This window comes from Pseudophryne corroboree, unplaced genomic scaffold (genome assembly GCF_028390025.1).
Source record: "Pseudophryne corroboree isolate aPseCor3 unplaced genomic scaffold, aPseCor3.hap2 scaffold_583, whole genome shotgun sequence".
NCBI classification, from domain to species: Eukaryota; Metazoa; Chordata; class Amphibia; order Anura; family Myobatrachidae; genus Pseudophryne; species Pseudophryne corroboree.
This window is the reverse complement of record NW_026970182.1, coordinates 188,254-210,287: the sequence shown is the minus strand read 5'-3', so window position 1 is coordinate 210,287 and position 22,034 is coordinate 188,254. Positions and strand designations below refer to the sequence as shown.

Genomic DNA, 22,034 nt, shown 5'->3' with positions numbered 1-22,034 from the left:
TTTAATTTGTTTTAATAGTATATTGAAAGTATTGTTTTCTTTTAAAAATCCACTTAATTTTCTTTACCCTATTATTAAAATGGTAATTGACAAAAACAAACTACATTGTCACCAGAAGAGCAATACAAAATGTACAAGTGATATATTAAAATCATCTTTCCAGCTTGAATTTCAATGATGCATTGGGGCAACGATTTTGTGAGAAACATTTTCACCCTTAAATAAAGATTTTCTTAATTCCTTACCTGTGTGCTAATTAGATATCACCTTGTTTTCACATTAAACAGACTTCCACGTGGCGTTAATGTTTCCTGGTGTCAACCTGTATTATTTCAGTAGACATTGAAATGAGGATGCATCTTGCTGCCTTTCCAATGAAGCAAGTTTAATTTAGTAATAGGTGAAAAACCATCCTTACAAAGGTGTTAATCAGAGACTTGGCTTTGTGGACACTTTTCAGAGAACAAATTTGTTAGCATAAAAATAAAGCCAGAAAATGAAGAGCTGTTTAATCACTCAATTGGATTTTTTTGCCAGCATATTTCTTTTTCTCTGTAACCCACTGCTAAATTGTGCTTCCTAGCTGTTTTTATAAAATCACTGAATCAAATCTAACTCTGATTACATCAGAGAAGGCCAGGTACCCTACACCATAAGAGGGGGGGTTGAAATTTTGACTTGTCTACTTAAAGATCACCAAAATCTGATAACAAGGTCAATTACGTCCCTGGGTGGGATTGAACCACCAACCTTTTGGTTTATAGCCATACACACTAACTGATTGCGCCACAGAGACACTTTGCAAAAGTACATACTGACAAAGGCTAATAAGCATTCATCTAAAACGTTTCCTAGAAAAACTTTAAAAAGTCAATAATCTGGAGAGTTTTTGTAAGATGTTTCTTCCATCAACCAACGAAGAAACACATTGGTACTTTCCCATGATGAGTGAGTGCTTCAGGATCTATTGCACTTACATGTGCAGCAGAGTACAGCAATGGAAGCATGCTGGGCACATAACCCAGAGGTAGGCAGATTGAAACTATCCTCTGCTATATGCATTTTTTTTTGTTAATTAAAGTAATCCAAAACTGGGATTGATATGTTGGCTCTTTTATTTTTACTTACAGTACAATAACTTTTACCATTTTAATTTGTTTTAATAGTATATTAACAGTATTGTTTTCTTTCAAAAATCCACTTAATTTTCTTTACCCTATTATTAAAATGGTAATTGACAAAAACAAACTACATTGTCACCAGAAGAGCAATACAAAATGTACAAGTGATATATTAAAATCATCTTTCCAGCTTGAATTTCAATGATGCATTGGGGCAACGATTTTGTGAGAAACATTTTCACCCTTAAATAAAGATTTTCTTAATTCCTTACCTGTGTGCTAATTAGATATCACCTTGTTTTCACATTAAACACACTTCCACATGAGAAAGCAGCAAGGATGCAGTGGCGTTAATGTTTCCTGGTGTCAAACTATATTATTTCAGTAGACATTGAAATGAGGATGCATCTTGCTGCCTTTCCAATGAAGCAAGTTTAATTTAGTAATAGGTTAAAAACCATCCTTACAAAGGTGTTAATCAGAGACTTGGCTTTGTGGACACTTTTCAGAGAACAAATTTGTTAGCATAAAAATAAAGCCAGAAAATTAAGAACTGTTTAATCACTCAATTGGATTTTTTTTGCCAGCATATTTCTTTTTCTCTGCAACCCACTGCTAAATTGTGCTTCCTAGCTGTTTTTATAAAATCACTGAATCAAATCTAACTCTGATTACATCAGAGAAGGCCAGGTACCCTACACCAGAACAGGGAGATTTGAAATTTTGACTTGTCTACTTAAAGATCACCAAAATCTGATAACAAGGTCAATTACGTCCCTGGGTGGGATTGAACCACCAACCTTTTGGTTAATAGCCGTGCACACTAACTGATTGCGCCACAAAGACACTTTGCAAAAGTACATACTGACAAAGGCTAATAAGCATTCATCTAAAACGTTTCCTAGAAAAACTTTAAAAAGTCAATAATCTGGAGAGTTTTTGTAAAATGTTTCTTCCATCAACCAACGAAGAAACACATTGGTACTTTCCCATGATGAGTGAGTGCTTCAGGATCTCTTGCACTTACATGTGCAGCAGAGTACAGCAATGGAAGCATGCTGGGCCCATAACCCAGCGGTAGGCAGATTGAAACTATCCTTTGCTATATGCATTTTTTTTTGTTCATTTAAGTAATCAAAACTGGGATTGATATTTTGGCTCTTTTATTTTTACTTGAAGTACAATAACTTTTACCATTTTAATTTGTTTGAATAGTATATTGACAGTATAGTTTTCTTTAAAAAATCCACTTAATTTTCTTTACCCTATTATTAAAAGGGTAATTGACAAAAACAAACTACATTGTCACCAGAAGAGCAATACAAAATGTACAAGTGATATATTAAAATCATCTTTCCAGCTTGAATTTCAATGATGCATTGGGGCAACGATTTTGTGAGAAACATCTTCACCCTTAAAAAAAAAGATTTTCTTAATTCCTTACCTGTGTGCTAATTAGATATCACCTTGTTTTCACATTAAACAGACTTCCACATGAGAAAGCAGCAAGGATGCAGTGGCGTTAATGTTTCCTGGTGTCAACCCGTATTATTTCAGTAGACATTGAAATGAGGATGCATCTTGCTGCCTTTCCAATGAAGCAAATTTAATTTAGTAATAGGTGAAAAACCATCCCTACAAATGTGTTAATCAGAGAATTGTCTTTGTGGACACTTTTCAGAGAACAAATTTGTTAGCATAAAAATAAAGCCAGAAAATGAAGAGCTGTTTAATCACTCAATTGGATTTTTTTGCCAGCATATTTCTTTTTCTCTGCAACCCACTGCTAAATTGTGCTTCCTAGCTGTTTTTATAAAATCACTGAATCAAATCTAACTCTGATTACATCAGAGAAGGCCAGGTACCCTACACCATAAGAGGGGGTTTGAAATTTTGACTTGTCTACTTAAAGATCACCAAAATCTGATAACAAGGTCAATTACGTGCCTGGGTGGGATTGAACCACCAACCTTTTGGTTTATAGCCGTACACAATAACTGATTGCGCCACAGAGACACTTTGCAAAAGTACTTACTGACATAGGCTAATAAGCATTCATCTAAAACGTTTCCTAGAAAAACTTTAAAAAGTCAATAATCTGGAGAGTTTTTGTAAGATGTTTCTTCCATCCACCAACAAAGAAACACATTGGTACTTTCCCATGATGAGTGAGTGCTTCAGGATCTCTTGCACTTACATGTGCAGCAGAGTACTGCAATGGAAGCATGCTGGGCCCATAACCCAGAGGTAGGCAGATTAAAACTATCCTCTGCTATATGCATTTTTTTTGTTAATTAAAGTAATCCAAAACTGGGATTGATATTTTTGCTCTTTTATTTTTCATTAAAGTACAATAACTTTTACCATTTTAATTTGTTTTAATAGTATATTGAAAGTATTGTTTTCTTTTAAAAATCCACTTAATTTTCTTTACCCTATTATTAAAATGGTAATTGACAAAAACAAACTACATTGTCACCAGAAGAGCAATACAAAATGTACAAGTGATATATTAAAATCATCTTTCCAGCTTGAATTTCAATGATGCATTGGGGCAACGATTTTGTGAGAAACATTTTCACCCTTAAATAAAGATTTTCTTAATTCCTTACCTGTGTGCTAATTAGATATCACCTTGTTTTCACATTAAACAGACTTCCACATGAGAAAGCAGCAAGGATGCAGTGGCGTTAATGTTTCCTGGTGTCAACCTGTATTATTTCAGTAGACATTGAAATGAGGATGCATCTTGCTGCCTTTCCAATGAAGCAAGTTTAATTTAGTAATAGGTGAAAAACCATCCCTACAAAGGTGTTAATCAGAGACTTGGCTTTGTGGACACTTTTCAGAGAACAAATTTGTTAGCATAAAAATAAAGCCAGAAAATTAAGAGCTGTTTAATCACTCAATTGGATTTTTTTGCCAGCATATTTCTTTTTCTCTGCAACCCACTGCTAAATTGTGCTTCCTAGCTGTTTTTATAAAATCACTGAATCAAATCTAACTCTGATTACATCAGAGAAGGCCAGGTACCCTACACCATAAGAGGGGGTTTGAAATTTTGTCTTGTCTACTTAAAGATCACCAAAATCTGATAACAAGGTCAATTACGTCCCTGGGTGGGATTGAACCACCAACCTTTTGGTTAATAGCCATACACACTAACTGATTGCGCAACAGAGCCACTTTGCAAAAGTCCATACTGACAAAGGCTAATAAGCATTCATCTAAAACGTTTCCTTGAAAAATTTTAAAAAAGTCAATAATCTGGAGAGTTTTTGTAAGATGTTTCTTCCATCAACCAACGAAGAAACACATTGGTACTTTCCCATGATGAGTGAGTGCTTCAGGATCTCTTGCACTTACATGTGCAGCAGAGTACAGCAATGGAAGCATGCTGGGCCCATAACCCAGCGGTAGGCAGATTGAAACTATCCTTTGCTATATGCATTTTTTTTGTTAATTTAAGTAATCAAAACTGGGATTGATATTTTTGCTCTTTTATTTTTACTTGAAGTACAATAACTTTTACCATTTTAATTTGTTTGAATAGTATATTGACAGTATAGTTTTCTTTAAAAAATCCACTTAATTTTCTTTACCCTATTATTAAAAGGGTAATTGACAAAAACAAACTACATTGTCACCAGAAGAGCAATACAAAATGTACAAGTGATATATTAAAATCATCTTTCCAGCTTGAATTTCAATGATGCATTGGGGCAACGATTTTGTGAGAAACATCTTCACCCTTAAATAAAGATTTTCTTAATTCCTTACCTGTGTGCTAATTAGATATCACCTTGTTTTCACATTAAACAGACTTCTACATGAGAAAGCAGCAAGGATGCAGTGGCGTTAATGTTTCCTGGTGTCAACCTGTATTATTTCAGTAGAAATTGAAATGAGGATGCATCTTGCTGCCTTTCCAATGAAGCAAGTTTAATTTAGTAATAGGTGAAAAACCATCCCTACAAAGGTGTTAATCAGAGACTTGGCTTTGTGGACACTTTTCAGAGAACAAATTTGTTAGCATAAAAATAAAGCCAGAAAATGAAGAGCTGTTTAATCACTCAATTGGATTTTTTTTGCCAGCATATTTCTTTTTCTCTGCAACCCACTGCTAAATTGTGCTTCCTATCTGTTTTTATAAAATCCTTGAATCAAATCTAACTCTGATTACATCAGAGAAGGCCAGGTACCCTACACCATAACAGGGGGTTTGAAATTTTGACTTGTCTACTTAAAGATCACCAAAATCTGATAACAAGGTCAATTACGTCCCTGGGTGGGATTGAATCATCAACCTTTTGGTTAGTAGCCAGACACACTAACCAATTGCGCCACAGAGACACTTTGTAAAAATTACATACTGACAAAGGCTAATAAGCATACATCTAGAACGTTTCCTAGAAAAACTTTAAAAAGTCAATAATCTGGAGAGTTTTTGTAAGATGTTTCTTCCATCAACCAACGAAGAAACACATTGGTACTTTCCCATGATGAGTGAGTGCTTCAGGATCTCTTGCACTTATATGTGCAGCAGAGTACTGCAATGGAAGCATGCTGGGCCCATAACCCAGAGGTAGGCAGATTGAAACTATCCTCTGCTATATGCATTTTTTTTTTGTTAATTAAAGTAATCCAAAACTGGGATTGATATTTTGGTTCTTTTATTTTTACTTAAAGTACAATAACTTTTACCATTTTAATTTGTTTTAATAGTATATTGACAGTATTGTTTTCTTTCAAAAATCCACTTAATTTTCTTTACCCTATTATTAAAATGGTAATTGACAAAAACAAACTACATTGTCACCAGAAGAGCAATACAAAATGTACAAGTGATATATTAAAATCATCTTTCCAGCTTGAATTTCAATGATGCATTGGGGCAACGATTTTGTGAGAAACATCTTCACCCTTAAATAAAGATTTTCTTAATTCCTTACCTGTGTGCTAATTAGATATCACCTTGTTTTCACATTAAACAGACTTCCACATGAGAAAGCAGCAAGGATGCAGTGGCGTTAATGTTTCCTGGTGTCAACCCGTATTATTTCAGTAGACATTGAAATGAGGATGCATCTTGCTGCCTTTCCAATGAAGCAAATTTAATTTAGTAATAGGTGAAAAACCATCCCTACAAATGTGTTAATCAGAGACTTGGCTTTGTGGACACTTTTCAGAGAACAAATTTGTTAGCATAAAAATAAAGCCAGAAAATTAAGAGCTGTTTAATCACTCAATTGGATTTTTTTGCCAGCATATTTCTTTTTCTCTGCAACCCACTGCTAAATTGTGCTTCCTAGCTGTTTTTATAAAATCACTGAATCAAATCTAACTCTGATTACATCAGAGAAGGCCAGGTACCCTACACCATAAGAGGGGGTTTGAAATTTTGACTTGTCTACTTAAAGATCACCAAAATCTGATAACAAGGTCAATTACGTGCCTGGGTGGGATTGAACCACCAACCTTTTGGTTTATAGCCGTACACACTAACTGATTGCGCCACAGAGACACTTTGCAAAAGTACTTACTGACATAGGCTAATAAGCATTCATTTAAAACGTTTCCTAGAAAAACTTTAAAAAGTCAATAATCTGGAGAGTTTTTGTAAGATGTTTCTTCCATCCACCAACAAAGAAACACATTGGTACTTTCCCATGATGAGTGAGTGCTTCAGGATCTCTTGCACTTACATGTGCAGCAGAGTACTGCAATGGAAGCATGCTGGGCCCATAACCCAGAGGTAGGCAGATTAAAACTATCCTCTGCTATATGCATTTTTTTTGTTAATTAAAGTAATCCAAAACTGGGATTGATATTTTTGCTCTTTTATTTTTCATTAAAGTACAATAACTTTTACCATTTTAATTTGTTTTAATAGTATATTGAAAGTCTTGTTTTCTTTTAAAAATCCACTTAATTTTCTTTACCCTATTATTAAAAGGGTAATTGACAAAAACAAACTACATTGTCACCAGAAGAGCAATACAAAATGTACAAGTGATATATTAAAATCATCTTTCCAGCTTGAATTTCAATGATGCATTGGGGCAACGATTTTGTGAGAAACATCTTCACCCTTAAATAAAGATTTTCTTAATTCCTTACCTGTGTGCTAATTAGATATCACCTTGTTTTCACATTAAACAGACTTCCACATGAGAAAGCAGCAAGGATGCAGTGGCGTTAATGTTTCCTGGTGTCAACCTGTATTATTTCAGTAGAAATTGAAATGAGGATGCATCTTGCTGCCTTTCCAATGAAGCAAGTTTAATTTAGTAATAGGTGAAAAACCATCCCTACAAAGGTGTTAATCAGAGACTTGGCTTTGTGGACACTTTTCAGAGAACAAATTTGTTAGCATAAAAATAAAGCCAGAAAATGAAGAGCTGTTTAATCACTCAATTGGATTTTTTTTGCCAGCATATTTCTTTTTCTCTGCAACCCACTGCTAAATTGTGCTTCCTAGCTGTTTTTATAAAATCACTGAATCAAATCTAACTCTGATTACATCAGAGAAGGCCAGGTACCCTACACCATAACAGGGGGTTTGAAATTTTGACTTGTCTACTTAAAGATCACCAAAATCTGATAACAAGGTCAATTACGTCCCTGGGTGAGATTGAATCACCAACCTTTTGGTTAGTAGCCAGACACACTAACCAATTGCGCCACAGAGACACTTTGTAAAAATTACATACTGACAAAGGCTAATAAGCATACATCTAGAACGTTTCCTAGAAAAACTTTAAAAAGTCAATAATCTGGAGAGTTTTTGTAAGATGTTTCTTCCATCAACCAACGAAGAAACACATTGGTACTTTCCCATGATGAGTGAGTGCTTCAGGATCTCTTGCACTTATATGTGCAGCAGAGTACTGCAATGGAAGCATGCTGGGCCCATAACCCAGAGGTAGGCAGATTGAAACTATCCTCTGCTATATGCATTTTTTTTTGTTAATTAAAGTAATCCAAAACTGGGATTGATATTTTGGTTCTTTTATTTTTACTTAAAGTACAATAACTTTTACCATTTTAATTTGTTTTAATAGTATATTGACAGTATTGTTTTCTTTCAAAAATCCACTTAATTTTCTTTACCCTATTATTAAAATGGTAATTGACAAAAACAAACTACATTGTCACCAGAAGAGCAATACAAAATGTACAAGTGATATATTAAAATCATCTTTCCAGCTTGAATTTCAATGATGCATTGGGGCAACGATTTTGTGAGAAACATCTTCACCCTTAAATAAAGATTTTCTTAATTCCTTACCTGTGTGCTAATTAGATATCACCTTGTTTTCACATTAAACAGACTTCCACATGAGAAAGCAGCAAGGATGCATTGGCGTTAATGTTTCCTGGTGTCAACCTGTATTATTTCAGTAGACATTGAAATGAGGATGCATCTTGCTGCCTTTCCAATGAAGCAAGTTTAATTTAGTAATAGGTGAAAAACCATCCTTACAAAGGTGTTCATCAGAGACTTGGCTTTGTGGACACTTTTCAGAGAACATATTTGTTAGCATAAAAATAAAGCCAGAAAATGAAGAGCTGTTTAATCACTCAATTGGATTTTTTTGCCAGCATATTTCTTTTTCTCTGCAACCCACTGCTAAATTGTGCTTCCTAGCTGTTTTTATAAAATCACTGAATCAAATCTAACTCTGATTACATCAGAGAAGGCCAGGTACCCTACACCATAAGAGGGGATTTGAAATTTTGACTTGTCTACTTAAAGATCACCAAAATCTGATAACAAGGTCAATTACGTCCCTGGGTGGGATTGAACCACCAACCTTTTGGTTTATAGCCGTACACACTAACTGATTGCGCCACAGAGACACTTTGCAAAAGTACATACTGACAAAGGCTAATAAGCATTCATCTAAAACGTTTCCTAGAAAAACTTTAAAAAGTCAATAATCTGGAGAGTTTTTGTAAGATGTTTCTTCCATCCACCAACGAAGAAACACATTGGTACTTTCCCATGATGAGTGAGTGCTTCAGGATCTCTTGCACTTACATGTGCAGCAGAGTACTGCAATGGAAGCATGCTGGGCCCATAACCCAGAGGTAGGCAGATTAAAACTATCCTCTGCTATATGCATTTTTTTTGTTAATTAAAGTAATCCAAAACTGGGATTGATATTTTTGCTCTTTTATTTTTCATTAAAGTACAATAACTTTTACCATTTTAATTTGTTTTAATAGTATATTGAAAGTATTGTTTTCTTTTAAAAATCCACTTAATTTTCTTTACCCTATTATTAAAATGGTAATTGACAAAAACAAACTACATTGTCACCAGAAGAGCAATACAAAATGTACAAGTGATATATTAAAATCATCTTTCCAGCTTGAATTTCAATGATGCATTGGGGCAACGATTTTGTGAGAAACATTTTCACCCTTAAATAAAGATTTTCTTAATTCCTTACCTGTGTGCTAATTAGATATCACCTTGTTTTCACATTAAACAGACTTCCACGTGGCGTTAATGTTTCCTGGTGTCAACCTGTATTATTTCAGTAGACATTGAAATGAGGATGCATCTTGCTGCCTTTCCAATGAAGCAAGTTTAATTTAGTAATAGGTGAAAAACCATCCTTACAAAGGTGTTAATCAGAGACTTGGCTTTGTGGACACTTTTCAGAGAACAAATTTGTTAGCATAAAAATAAAGCCAGAAAATGAAGAGCTGTTTAATCACTCAATTGGATTTTTTTGCCAGCATATTTCTTTTTCTCTGTAACCCACTGCTAAATTGTGCTTCCTAGCTGTTTTTATAAAATCACTGAATCAAATCTAACTCTGATTACAACAGAGAAGGCCAGGTACCCTACACCATAAGAGGGGGGTTGAAATTTTGACTTGTCTACTTAAAGATCACCAAAATCTGATAACAAGGTCAATTACGTCCCTGGGTGGGATTGAACCACCAACCTTTTGGTTTATAGCCATACACACTAACTGATTGCGCCACAGAGACACTTTGCAAAAGTACATACTGACAAAGGCTAATAAGCATTCATCTAAAACGTTTCCTAGAAAAACTTTAAAAAGTCAATAATCTGGAGAGTTTTTGTAAAATGTTTCTTCCATCAACCAACGAAGAAACACATTGGTACTTTCCCATGATGAGTGAGTGCTTCAGGATCTCTTGCACTTACATGTGCAGCAGAGTACAGCAATAGAAGCATGCTGGGCCCATAACCCAGCGGTAGGCAGATTGAAACTATCCTCTGCTATATGCATTTTTTTTTGTTAATTAAAGTAATCCAAAACTGGGATTGATATTTTGGCTCTTTTATTTTTACTTAAAGTACAATAACTTTTACCATTTTAATTTGTTTTAATAGTATATTGACAGTAATGTTTTCTTTCAAAAATCCACTTAATTTTCTTTACCCTATTATTAAAATGGTAATTGACAAAAACAAACTACATTGTCACCAGAAGAGCAATACAAAATGTACAAGTGATATATTAAAATCATCTTTCCAGCTTGAATTTCAATGATGCATTGGGGCAACGATTTTGTGAGAAACATTTTCACCCTTAAATAAAGATTTTCTTAATTCCTTACCTGTGTGCTAATTAGATATCACCTTGTTTTCACATTAAACAGACTTCCACATGAGAAAGCAGCAAGGATGCAGTGGCGTTAATGTTTCCTGGTGTCAACCTGTATTATTTCAGTAGACATTGAAATGAGGATGCATCTTGCTGCCTTTCCAATGAAGCAAGTTTAATTTAGTAATAGGTTAAAAACCATCCTTACAAAGGTGTTAATCAGAGACTTGGCTTTGTGGACACTTTTCAGAGAACAAATTTGTTAGCATAAAAATAAAGCCAGAAAATTAAGAGCTGTTTAATCACTCAATTGGATTTTTTTTGCCAGCATATTTCTTTTTCTCTGCAACCCACTGCTAAATTGTGCTTCCTAGCTGTTTTTATAAAATCACTGAATCAAATCTAACTCTGATTACATCAGAGAAGGCCAGGTACCCTACACCAGAACAGGGGGATTTAAAATTTTGACTTGTCTACTTAAAGATCACCAAAATCTGATAACAAGGTCAATTACGTCCCTGGGTGGGATTGAACCACCAACCTTTTGGTTAATAGCCGTGCACACTAACTGATTGCGCCACAAAGACACTTTGCAAAAGTACATACTGACAAAGGCTAATAAGCATTCATCTAAAACGTTTCCTAGAAAAACTTTAAAAAGTCAATAATCTGGAGAGTTTTTGTAAAATGTTTCTTCCATCAACCAACGAAGAAACACATTGGTACTTTCCCATGATGAGTGAGTGCTTCAGGATCTCTTGCACTTACATGTGCAGCAGAGTACAGCAATGGAAGCATGCTGGGCCCATAACCCAGCGGTAGGCAGATTGAAACTATCCTTTGCTATATGCATTTTTTTTTGTTAATTAAAGTAATCCAAAACTGGGATTGATATTTTGGCTCTTTTATTTTTACTTAAAGTACAATAACTTTTACCATTTTAATTTGTTTTAATAGTATATTGACAGTATTGTTTTCTTTCAAAAATCCACTTAATTTTCTTTACCCTATTATTAAAATGGTAATTGACAAAAACAAACTACATTGTCACCAGAAGAGCAATACAAAATGTACAAGTGATATATTAAAATCATCTTTCCAGCTTGAATTTCAATGATGCATTGGGGCAACGATTTTGTGAGAAACATCTTCACCCTTAAATAAAGATTTTCTTAATTCCTTACCTGTGTGCTAATTAGATATCACCTTGTTTTCACATTAAACAGACTTCCACATGAGAAAGCAGCAAGGATGCAGTGGCGTTAATGTTTCCTGGTGTCAACCTGTATTATTTCAGTAGACATTGAATTGAGGATGCATCTTGCTGCCTTTCCAATGAAGCAAGTTTAATTTAGTAATAGGTGAAAAACCATCCCTACAAAGGTGTTAATCAGAGACTTGGCTTTGTGGACACTTTTCAAAGAACAAATTTGTTAGCATAAAAATAAAGCCAGAAAATGAAGAGCTGTTTAATCACTCAATTGGATTTTTTTTGCCAGCATATTTCTTTTTCTCTGCAACCCACTGCTAAATTGTGCTTCCTAGCTGTTTTTATAAAATCACTGAATCAAATCTAACTACATCAGAGAAGGCCAGGTACCCTACACCATAACAGGGGGTTTGAAATTTTGACTTGTCTACTTAAAGATCACCAAAATCTGATAACAAGGTCAATTACGTTCCTGGTTGAGATTGAACCACCAACCTTTTGGTTAGTAGCCGGACACACTAACCGATTGCGCCACAGAGACACTTTGCAAAAAGTATATACTGACAAAGTCTAATAAGCATACATCTAGAACGTTTCCTAGAAAAACTTTAAAAAGTCAATAATCTGGAGAGTTTTTGTAAGATGTTTCTTCCATCAACCAATGAAGAAACACATTGGTACTTTCCCATGATGAGTGAGTGCTTCAGGATCTCTTGCACTTACATGTGCAGCAGAGTACTGCAATGGAAGCATGCTGGGCCCATAACCCAGAGGTAGGCAGATTGAAACTATCCTTTGCTATATGCATTTTTTTTTGTTAATTTAAGTAATCAAAACTGGGATTGATATTTTTGCTCTTTTATTTTTACTTAAAGTACAATAACTTTTACCATTTTAATTTGTTTTAATAGTATATTGACAGTATAGTTTTCTTTAAAAAATCCACTTAATTTTCTTTACCCTATTATTAAAAGGGTAATTGACAAAAACAAACTACATTGTCACCAGAAGAGCAATACAAAATGTACAAGTGATATATTAAAATCATCTTTCCAGCTTGAATTTCAATGATGCATTGGGGCAACGATTTTGTGAGAAACATCTTCACCCTTAAATAAAGATTTTCTTAATTCCTTACATGTGTGCTAATTAGATATCACCTTGTTTTCACATTAAACAGACTTCTACATGAGAAAGCAGCAAGGATGCAGTGGCGTTAATGTTTCCTGGTGTCAACCTGTATTATTTCAGTAGACATTGAAATGAGGATGCATCTTGCTGCCTTTCCAATGAAGCAAGTTTAATTTAGTAATAGGTGAAAAAACATTCCTACAAAGGTGTTAATCAGAGACTTGGCTTTGTGGACACTTTTCAGAGAACAAATTTGTTAGCATAAAAATAAAGCCAGAAAATGAAGAGCTGTTTAATCACTCAATTGGATTTTTTTTGCCAGCATATTTCTTTTTCTCTGCAACCCACTGCTAAATTGTGCTTCCTAGCTGTTTTTATAAAATCACTGAATCAAATCTAACTCTTATTACATCAGAGAAGGCCAGGTACCCTACACCATAACAGGGGGTTTGAAATTTTGACTTGTCTACTTAAAGATCACCAAAATCTGATAACAAGGTCAATTACGTCCCTGGTTGGGATTGAACCACCAACCTTTTGGTTAGTAGCCGGACACACTAACCGATTGCGCCACAGAGACACTTCCCAAAAAGTACATACTGACAAAGGCTAATAAGCATACATCTAGAACGTTTCCTAGAAAAACTTTAAAAAGTCAATAATCTGGAGAGTTTTTGTAAAATGTTTCTTCCATCAACCAACGAAGAAACACATTGGTACTTTCCCATGATGAGTGAGTGCTTCAGGATCTCTTGCACTTACATGTGCAGCAGAGTACTGCAATGGAAGCATGCTGGGCCCATAACCCAGAGGTAGGCAGATTGAAACTATCCTTTGCTATATGCATTTTTTTTGTTAATTTAAGTAATCAAAACTGGGATTGATATTTTTGCTCTTTTATTTTTACTTGAAGTACAATAACTTTTACCATTTTAATTTGTTTGAATAGTATATTGACAGTATAGTTTTCTTTAAAAAATCCACTTAATTTTCTTTACCCTATTATTAAAAGGGTAATTGACAAAAACAAACTACATTGTCACCAGAAGAGCAATACAAAATGTACAAGTGATATATTAAAATCATCTTTCCAGCTTGAATTTCAATGATGCATTGGGGCAACGATTTTGTGAGAAACATATTCACCCTTAAATAAAGATTTTCTTAATTCCTTACCTGTGTGCTAATTAGATATCACCTTGTTTTCACATTAAACAAACTTCCACATGAGAAAGCAGCAAGGATGCAGTGGCGTTAATGTTTCCTGGTGTCAACCTGTATTATTTCAGTAGAAATTGAAATGAGGATGCATCTTGCTGCCTTTCCAATGAAGCAAGTTTAATTTAGTAATAGGTGAAAAACCATCCCTACAAAGGTGTTAATCAGAGACTTGGCTTTGTGGACACTTTTCAGAGAACAAATTTGTTAGCATAAAAATAAAGTCAGAAAATGAAGAGCTGTTTAATCACTCAATTGGATTTTTTTTGCCAGCATATTTCTTTTTCTCTGCAACCCACTGCTAAATTGTGCTTCCTATCTGTTTTTATAAAATCACTGAATCAAATCTAACTCTGATTACATCAGAGAAGGCCAGGTACCCTACACCATAACAGGGGGTTTGAAATTTTGACTTGTCTACTTAAAGATCACCAAAATCTGATAACAAAGTCAATTACGTCCCTGGGTGGGATTGAACCACCAACCTTTTGTTAGTAGCCAAACACACTAACCGATTGCGCCACAGAGACACTTTGTAAAAAGTGCATACTGACAAAGGCTAATAAGCATACATCTAGAACGTTTCCTAGAAAAACTTTAAAAAGTCAATAATCTGGAGAGTTTTTGTAAGATGTTTCTTCCATCAACCAACGAAGAAACACATTGGTACTTTCCCATGATGACTGAGTGCTTCAGGATCTCTTGCACTTACATGTGCAGCAGAGTACTGCAATGGAAGCATGCTGGGCCCATAACCCAGAGGTAGGCAGATTGAAACTATCCTTTGCTATATGCATTTTTTTTTGTTAATTTAAGTAATCAAAACTGGGATTGATATTTTTGCTCTTTTATTTTTACTTAAAGTACAATAACTTTTACCATTTTAATTTGTTTTAATAGTATATTGACAGTATAGTTTTCTTTAAAAAAGCCACTTAATTTTCTTTACCCTATTATTAAAAGGGTAATTGACAAAAACAAACTACATTGTCACCAGAAGAGCAATACAAAATGTACAAGTGATATATTAAAATCATCTTTCCAGCTTGAATTTCAATGATGCATTGGGGCAACGATTTTGTGAGAAACATTTTCACCCTTAAATAAAGATTTTCTTAATTCCTTACCTGTGTGCTAATTAGATATCACCTTGTTTTCACATTAAACAGACTTCCACATGAGAAAGCAGCAAGGATGCAGTGGCGTTAATGTTTCCTGGTGTCAACCTGTATTATTTCAGTAGACATTGAAATGAGGATGCATCTTGCTGCCTTTCCAATGAAGCAAGTTTAATTTAGTAATAGGTTAAAAACCATCCTTACAAAGGTGTTAATCAGAGACTTGGCTTTGTGGACACTTTTCAGAGAACAAATTTGTTAGCATAAAAATAAAGCCAGAAAATTAAGAGCTGTTTAATCACTCAATTGGATTTTTTTTGCCAGCATATTTCTTTTTCTCTGCAACCCACTGCTAAATTGTGCTTCCTAGCTGTTTTTATAAAATCACTGAATCAAATCTAACTCTGATTACATCAGAGAAGGCCAGGTACCCTACACCAGAACAGGGGGATTTGAAATTTTGACTTGTCTACTTAAAGATCACCAAAATCTGATAACAAGCTCAATTACATCCCTGGGTGGGATTGAACCACCAACCTTTTGGTTAATAGCCGTGCACACTAACTGATTGCGCCACAAAGACACTTTGCAAAAGTACATACTGACAAAGGCTAATAAGCATTCATCTAAAACGTTTCCTAGAAAAACTTTAAAAAGTCAATAATCTGGAGAATTTTTGTAAAATGTTTCTTCCATCAACCAACGAAGAAACACATTGGTACTTTCCCATGATGAGTGAGTGCTTCAGGATCTCTTACACTTACATGTGCAGCAGAGTACAGCAATGGAAGCATGCTGGGCCCATAACCCAGCGGTAGGCAGATTGAAACTATCCTTTGCTATATGCATTTTTTTTTGTTAATTAAAGTAATCCAAAACTGGGATTGATATTTTGGCTCTTTTATTTTTACTTAAAGTACAATAACTTTTACCATTTTAATTTGTTTTAATAGTATATTGACAGTATTGTTTTCTTTCAAAAATCCACTTAATTTTCTTTACCCTATTATTAAAATGGTAATTGACAAAAACAAACTACATTGTCACCAGAAGAGCAATACAAAATGTACAAGTGATATATTAAAATCATCTTTCCAGCTTGAATTTCAATGATGCATTGGGGCAACGATTTTGTGAGAAACATCTTCACCCTTAAATAAAGATTTTCTTAATTCCTTACCTGTGTGCTAATTAGATATCACCTTGTTTTCACATTAAACAGACTTCCACATGAGAAGCAGCAAGGATACAGTGGCGTTAATGTTTCCTGGTGTCAACCTGTATTATTTCAGTAGACATTGAATTGAGGATGCATCTTGCTGCCTTTCCAATGAAGCAAGTTTAATTTAGTAATAGGTGAAAAACCATCCCTACAAAGGTGTTAATCAGAGACTTGGCTTTGTGGACACTTTTCAAAGAACAAATTTGTTAGCATAAAAATAAAGCCAGAAAATGAAGAGCTGTTTAATCACTCAATTGGATTTTTTTTGCCAGCATATTTCTTTTTCTCTGCAACCCACTGCTAAATTGTGCTTCCTAGCTGTTTTTATAAAATCACTGAATCAAATCTTACTACATCAGAGAAGGCCAGGTACCCTACACCATAACAGGGGGTTTGAAATTTTGACTTGTCTACTTAAAGATCACCAAAATCTGATAACAAGGTCAATTACGTTCCTGGTTGAGATTGAACCACCAACCTTTTGGTTAGTAGCCGGACACACTAACCGATTGCGCCACAGAGACACTTTGCAAAAAGTATATACTGACAAAGTCTAATAAGCATACATCTAGAACGTTTCCTAGAAAAACTTTAAAAAGTCAATAATCTGGAGAGTTTTTGTAAGATGTTTCTTCCATCAACCAATGAAGAAACACATTGGTACTTTCCCATGATGAGTGAGTGCTTCAGGATCTCTTGCACTTACATGTGCAGCAGAGTACTGCAATGGAAGCATGCTGGGCCCATAACCCAGAGGTAGGCAGATTGAAACTATCCTTTGCTATATGCATTTTTTTTTGTTAATTTAAGTAATCAAAACTGGGATTGATATTTTTGCTCTTTTATTTTTACTTAAAGTACAATAACTTTTACCATTTTAATTTGTTTTAATAGTATATTGACAGTATAGTTTTCTTTAAAAAATCCACTTAATTTTCTTTACCCTATTATTAAAAGGGTAATTGACAAAAACAAACTACATTGTCACCAGAAGAGCAATACAAAATGTACAAGTGATATATTAAAATCATCTTTCCAGCTTGAATTTCAATGATGCATTTGGGCAACGATTTTGTGAGAAACATCTTCACCCTTAAATAAAGATTTTCTTAATTCCTTACATGTGTGCTAATTAGATATCACCTTGTTTTCACATTAAACAGACTTCTACATGAGAAAGCAGCAAGGATGCAGTGGCGTTAATGTTTCCTGGTGTCAACCTGTATTATTTCAGTAGACATTGAAATGAGGATGCATCTTGCTGCCTTTCCAATGAAGCAAGTTTAATTTAGTAATAGGTGAAAAAACATTCCTACAAAGGTGTTAATCAGAGACTTGGCTTTGTGGACACTTTTCAGAGAACAAATTTGTTAGCATAAAAATAAAGCCAGAAAATGAAGAGCTGTTTAATCACTCAATTGGATTTTTTTTGCCAGCATATTTCTTTTTCTCTGCAACCCACTGCTAAATTGTGCTTCCTAGCTGTTTTTATAAAATCACTGAATCAAATCTAACTCTTATTACATCAGAGAAGGCCAGGTACCCTACACCATAACAGGGGGTTTGAAATTTTGACTTGTCTACTTAAAGATCACCAAAATCTGATAACAAGGTCAATTACGTCCCTGGTTGGGATTGAACCACCAACCTTTTGGTTAGTAGCCGGACACACTAACCGATTGCGCCACAGAGACACTTCCCAAAAAGTACATACTGACAAAGGCTAATAAGCATACATCTAGAACGTTTCCTAGAAAAACTTTAAAAAGTCAATAATCTGGAGAGTTTTTGTAAAATGTTTCTTCCATCAACCAACGAAGAAACACATTGGTACTTTCCCATGATGAGTGAGTGCTTCAGGATCTCTTGCACTTACATGTGCAGCAGAGTACTGCAATGGAAGCATGCTGGGCCCATAACCCAGAGGTAGGCAGATTGAAACTATCCTTTGCTATATGCATTTTTTTTTGTTAATTTAAGTAATCAAAACTGGGATTGATATTTTTGCTCTTTTATTTTTACTTGAAGTACAATAACTTTTACCATTTTAATTTGTTTGAATAGTATATTGACAGTATAGTTTTCTTTAAAAAATCCACTTAATTTTCTTTACCCTATTATTAAAAGGGTAATTGACAAAAACAAACTACATTGTCACCAGAAGAGCAATACAAAATGTACAAGTGATATATTAAAATCATCTTTCCAGCTTGAATTTCAATGATGCATTGGGGCAACGATTTTGTGAGAAACATCTTCACCCTTAAATAAAGATTTTCTTAATTCCTTACCTGTGTGCTAATTAGATATCACCTTGTTTTCACATTAAACAAACTTCCACATGAGAAAGCAGCAAGGATGAAGTGGCGTTAATGTTTCCTGGTGTCAACCTGTATTATTTCAGTAGAAATTGAAATGAGGATGCATCTTGCTGCCTTTCCAATGAAGCAAGTTTAATTTAGTAATAGGTGAAAAACCATCCCTACAAAGGTGTTAATCAGAGACTTGGCTTTGTGGACACTTTTCAGAGAACAAATTTGTTAGCATAAAAATAAAGTCAGAAAATGAAGAGCTGTTTAATCACTCAATTGGATTTTTTTTGCCAGCATATTTCTTTTTCTCTGCAACCCACTGCTAAATTGTGCTTCCTAGCTGTTTTTATAAAATCACTGAATCAAATCTAACTACATCAGAGAAGGCCAGGTACCCTACACCATAACAGGGGGTTTGAAATTTTGACTTGTCTACTTAAAGATCACCAAAATCTGATAACAAGGTCAATTACGTCCCTGGGTGGGATTGAACCACCAACCTTTTGTTAGTAGCCAGACACACTAACCGATTGCGCCACAGAGACACTTTGTAAAAAGTGCATACTGACAAAGGCTAATAAGCATACATCTAGAACGTTTCCTAGAAAAACTTTAAAAAGTCAATAATCTGGAGAGTTTTTGTAAGATGTTTCTTCCATCAACCAATGAAGAAACACATTGGTACTTTCCCATGATGAGTGAGTGCTTCAGGATCTCTTGCACTTACATGTGCAGCAGAGTACTGCAATGGAAGCATGCTGGGCCCATAACCCAGAGGTAGGCAGATTGAAACTATCCTTTGCTATATGCATTTTTTTTTGTTAATTTAAGTAATCAAAACTGGGATTGATATTTTTGCTCTTTTATTTTTACTTAAAGTACAATAACTTTTACCATTTTAATTTGTTTTAATAGTATATTGACAGTATAGTTTTCTTTAAAAAATCCACTTAATTTTCTTTACCCTATTATTAAAAGGGTAATTGACAAAAACAAACTACATTGTCACCAGAAGAGCAATACAAAATGTACAAGTGATATATTAAATTCATCTTTCCAGCTTGAATTTCAATGATGCATTTGGGCAACGATTTTGTGAGAAACATCTTCACCCTTAAATAAAGATTTTCTTAATTCCTTACATGTGTGCTAATTAGATATCACCTTGTTTTCACATTAAACAGACTTCTACATGAGAAAGCAGCAAGGATGCAGTGGCGTTAATGTTTCCTGGTGTCAACCTGTATTATTTCAGTAGACATTGAAATGAGGATGCATCTTGCTGCCTTTCCAATGAAGCAAGTTTAATTTAGTAATAGGTGAAAAAACATTCCTACAAAGGTGTTAATCAGAGACTTGGCTTTGTGGACACTTTTCAGAGAACAAATTTGTTAGCATAAAAATAAAGCCAGAAAATGAAGAGCTGTTTAATCACTCAATTGGATTTTTTTTGCCAGCATATTTCTTTTTCTCTGCAACCCACTGCTAAATTGTGCTTCCTAGCTGTTTTTATAAAATCACTGAATCAAATCTAACTCTTATTACATCAGAGAAGGCCAGGTACCCTACACCATAACAGGGGGTTTGAAATTTTGACTTGTCTACTTAAAGATCACCAAAATCTGATAACAAGGTCAATTACGTCCCTGGTTGGGATTGAACCACCAACCTTTTGGTTAGTAGCCGGACACACTAACCGATTGCGCCACAGAGACACTTCCCAAAAAGTACATACTGACAAAGGCTAATAAGCATACATCTAGAACGTTTCCTAGAAAAACTTTAAAAAGTCAATAATCTGGAGAGTTTTTGTAAAATGTTTCTTCCATCAACCAACGAAGAAACACATTGGTACTTTCCCATGATGAGTGAGTGCTTCAGGATCTCTTGCACTTACATGTGCAGCAGAGTACTGCAATGGAAGCATGCTGGGCCCATAACCCAGAGGTAGGCAGATTGAAACTATCCTTTGCTATATGCATTTTTTTTTGTTAATTTAAGTAATCAAAACTGGGATTGATATTTTTGCTCTTTTATTTTTACTTGAAGTACAATAACTTTTACCATTTTAATTTGTTTGAATAGTATATTGACAGTATAGTTTTCTTTAAAAAATCCACTTAATTTTCTTTACCCTATTATTAAAAGGGTAATTGACAAAAACAAACTACATTGTCACCAGAAGAGCAATACAAAATGTACAAGTGATATATTAAAATCATCTTTCCAGCTTGAATTTCAATGATGCATTGGGGCAACGATTTTGTGAGAAACATCTTCACCCTTAAATAAAGATTTTCTTAATTCCTTACCTGTGTGCTAATTAGATATCACCTTGTTTTCACATTAAACAAACTTCCACATGAGAAAGCAGCAAGGATGCAGTGGCGTTAATGTTTCCTGGTGTCAACCTGTATTATTTCAGTAGAAATTGAAATGAGGATGCATCTTGCTGCCTTTCCAATGAAGCAAGTTTAATTTAGTAATAGGTGAAAAACCATCCCTACAAAGGTGTTAATCAGAGACTTGGCTTTGTGGACACTTTTCAGAGAACAAATTTGTTAGCATAAAAATAAAGTCAGAAAATGAAGAGCTGTTTAATCACTCAATTGGATTTTTTTTGCCAGCATATTTCTTTTTCTCTGCAACCCACTGCTAAATTGTGCTTCCTAGCTGTTTTTATAAAATCACTGAATCAAATCTAACTCTGATTACATCAGAGAAGGCCAGGTACCCTACACCATAACAGGGGGTTTGAAATTTTGACTTGTCTACTTAAAGATCACCAAAATCTGATAACAAGGTCAATTACGTCCCTGGGTGGGATTGAACCACCAACCTTTTGTTAGTAGCCAGACACACTAACCGATTGCGCCACAGAGACACTTTGTAAAAAGTGCATACTGACAAAGGCTAATAAGCATACATCTAGAACGTTTCCTAGAAAAACTTTAAAAAGTCAATAATCTGGAGAGTTTTTGTAAGATGTTTCTTCCATCAACCAACGAAGAAACACATTGGTACTTTCCCATGATGACTGAGTGCTTCAGGATCTCTTGCACTTACATGTGCAGCAGAGTACTGCAATGGAAGCATGCTGGGCCCATAA

At 34.6% G+C, this 22,034-nt stretch overlaps 2 non-coding genes across 2 annotated transcripts; both read right to left on the bottom strand.

The window, feature by feature from the left end:
* Positions 1-722: 722 nt before the first annotated feature.
* Positions 723-796, bottom strand: TRNAY-AUA (transfer RNA tyrosine (anticodon AUA)). The gene has a single exon. It is a non-coding gene; the product is annotated as a tRNA-Tyr (tRNA).
* Positions 797-10,056: 9,260 nt separating this feature from the next.
* Positions 10,057-10,130, bottom strand: TRNAY-AUA (transfer RNA tyrosine (anticodon AUA)). Its single transcript has one exon. It is a non-coding gene; the product is annotated as a tRNA-Tyr (tRNA).
* Between the last annotated feature and the right edge of the window lie 11,904 nt (positions 10,131-22,034).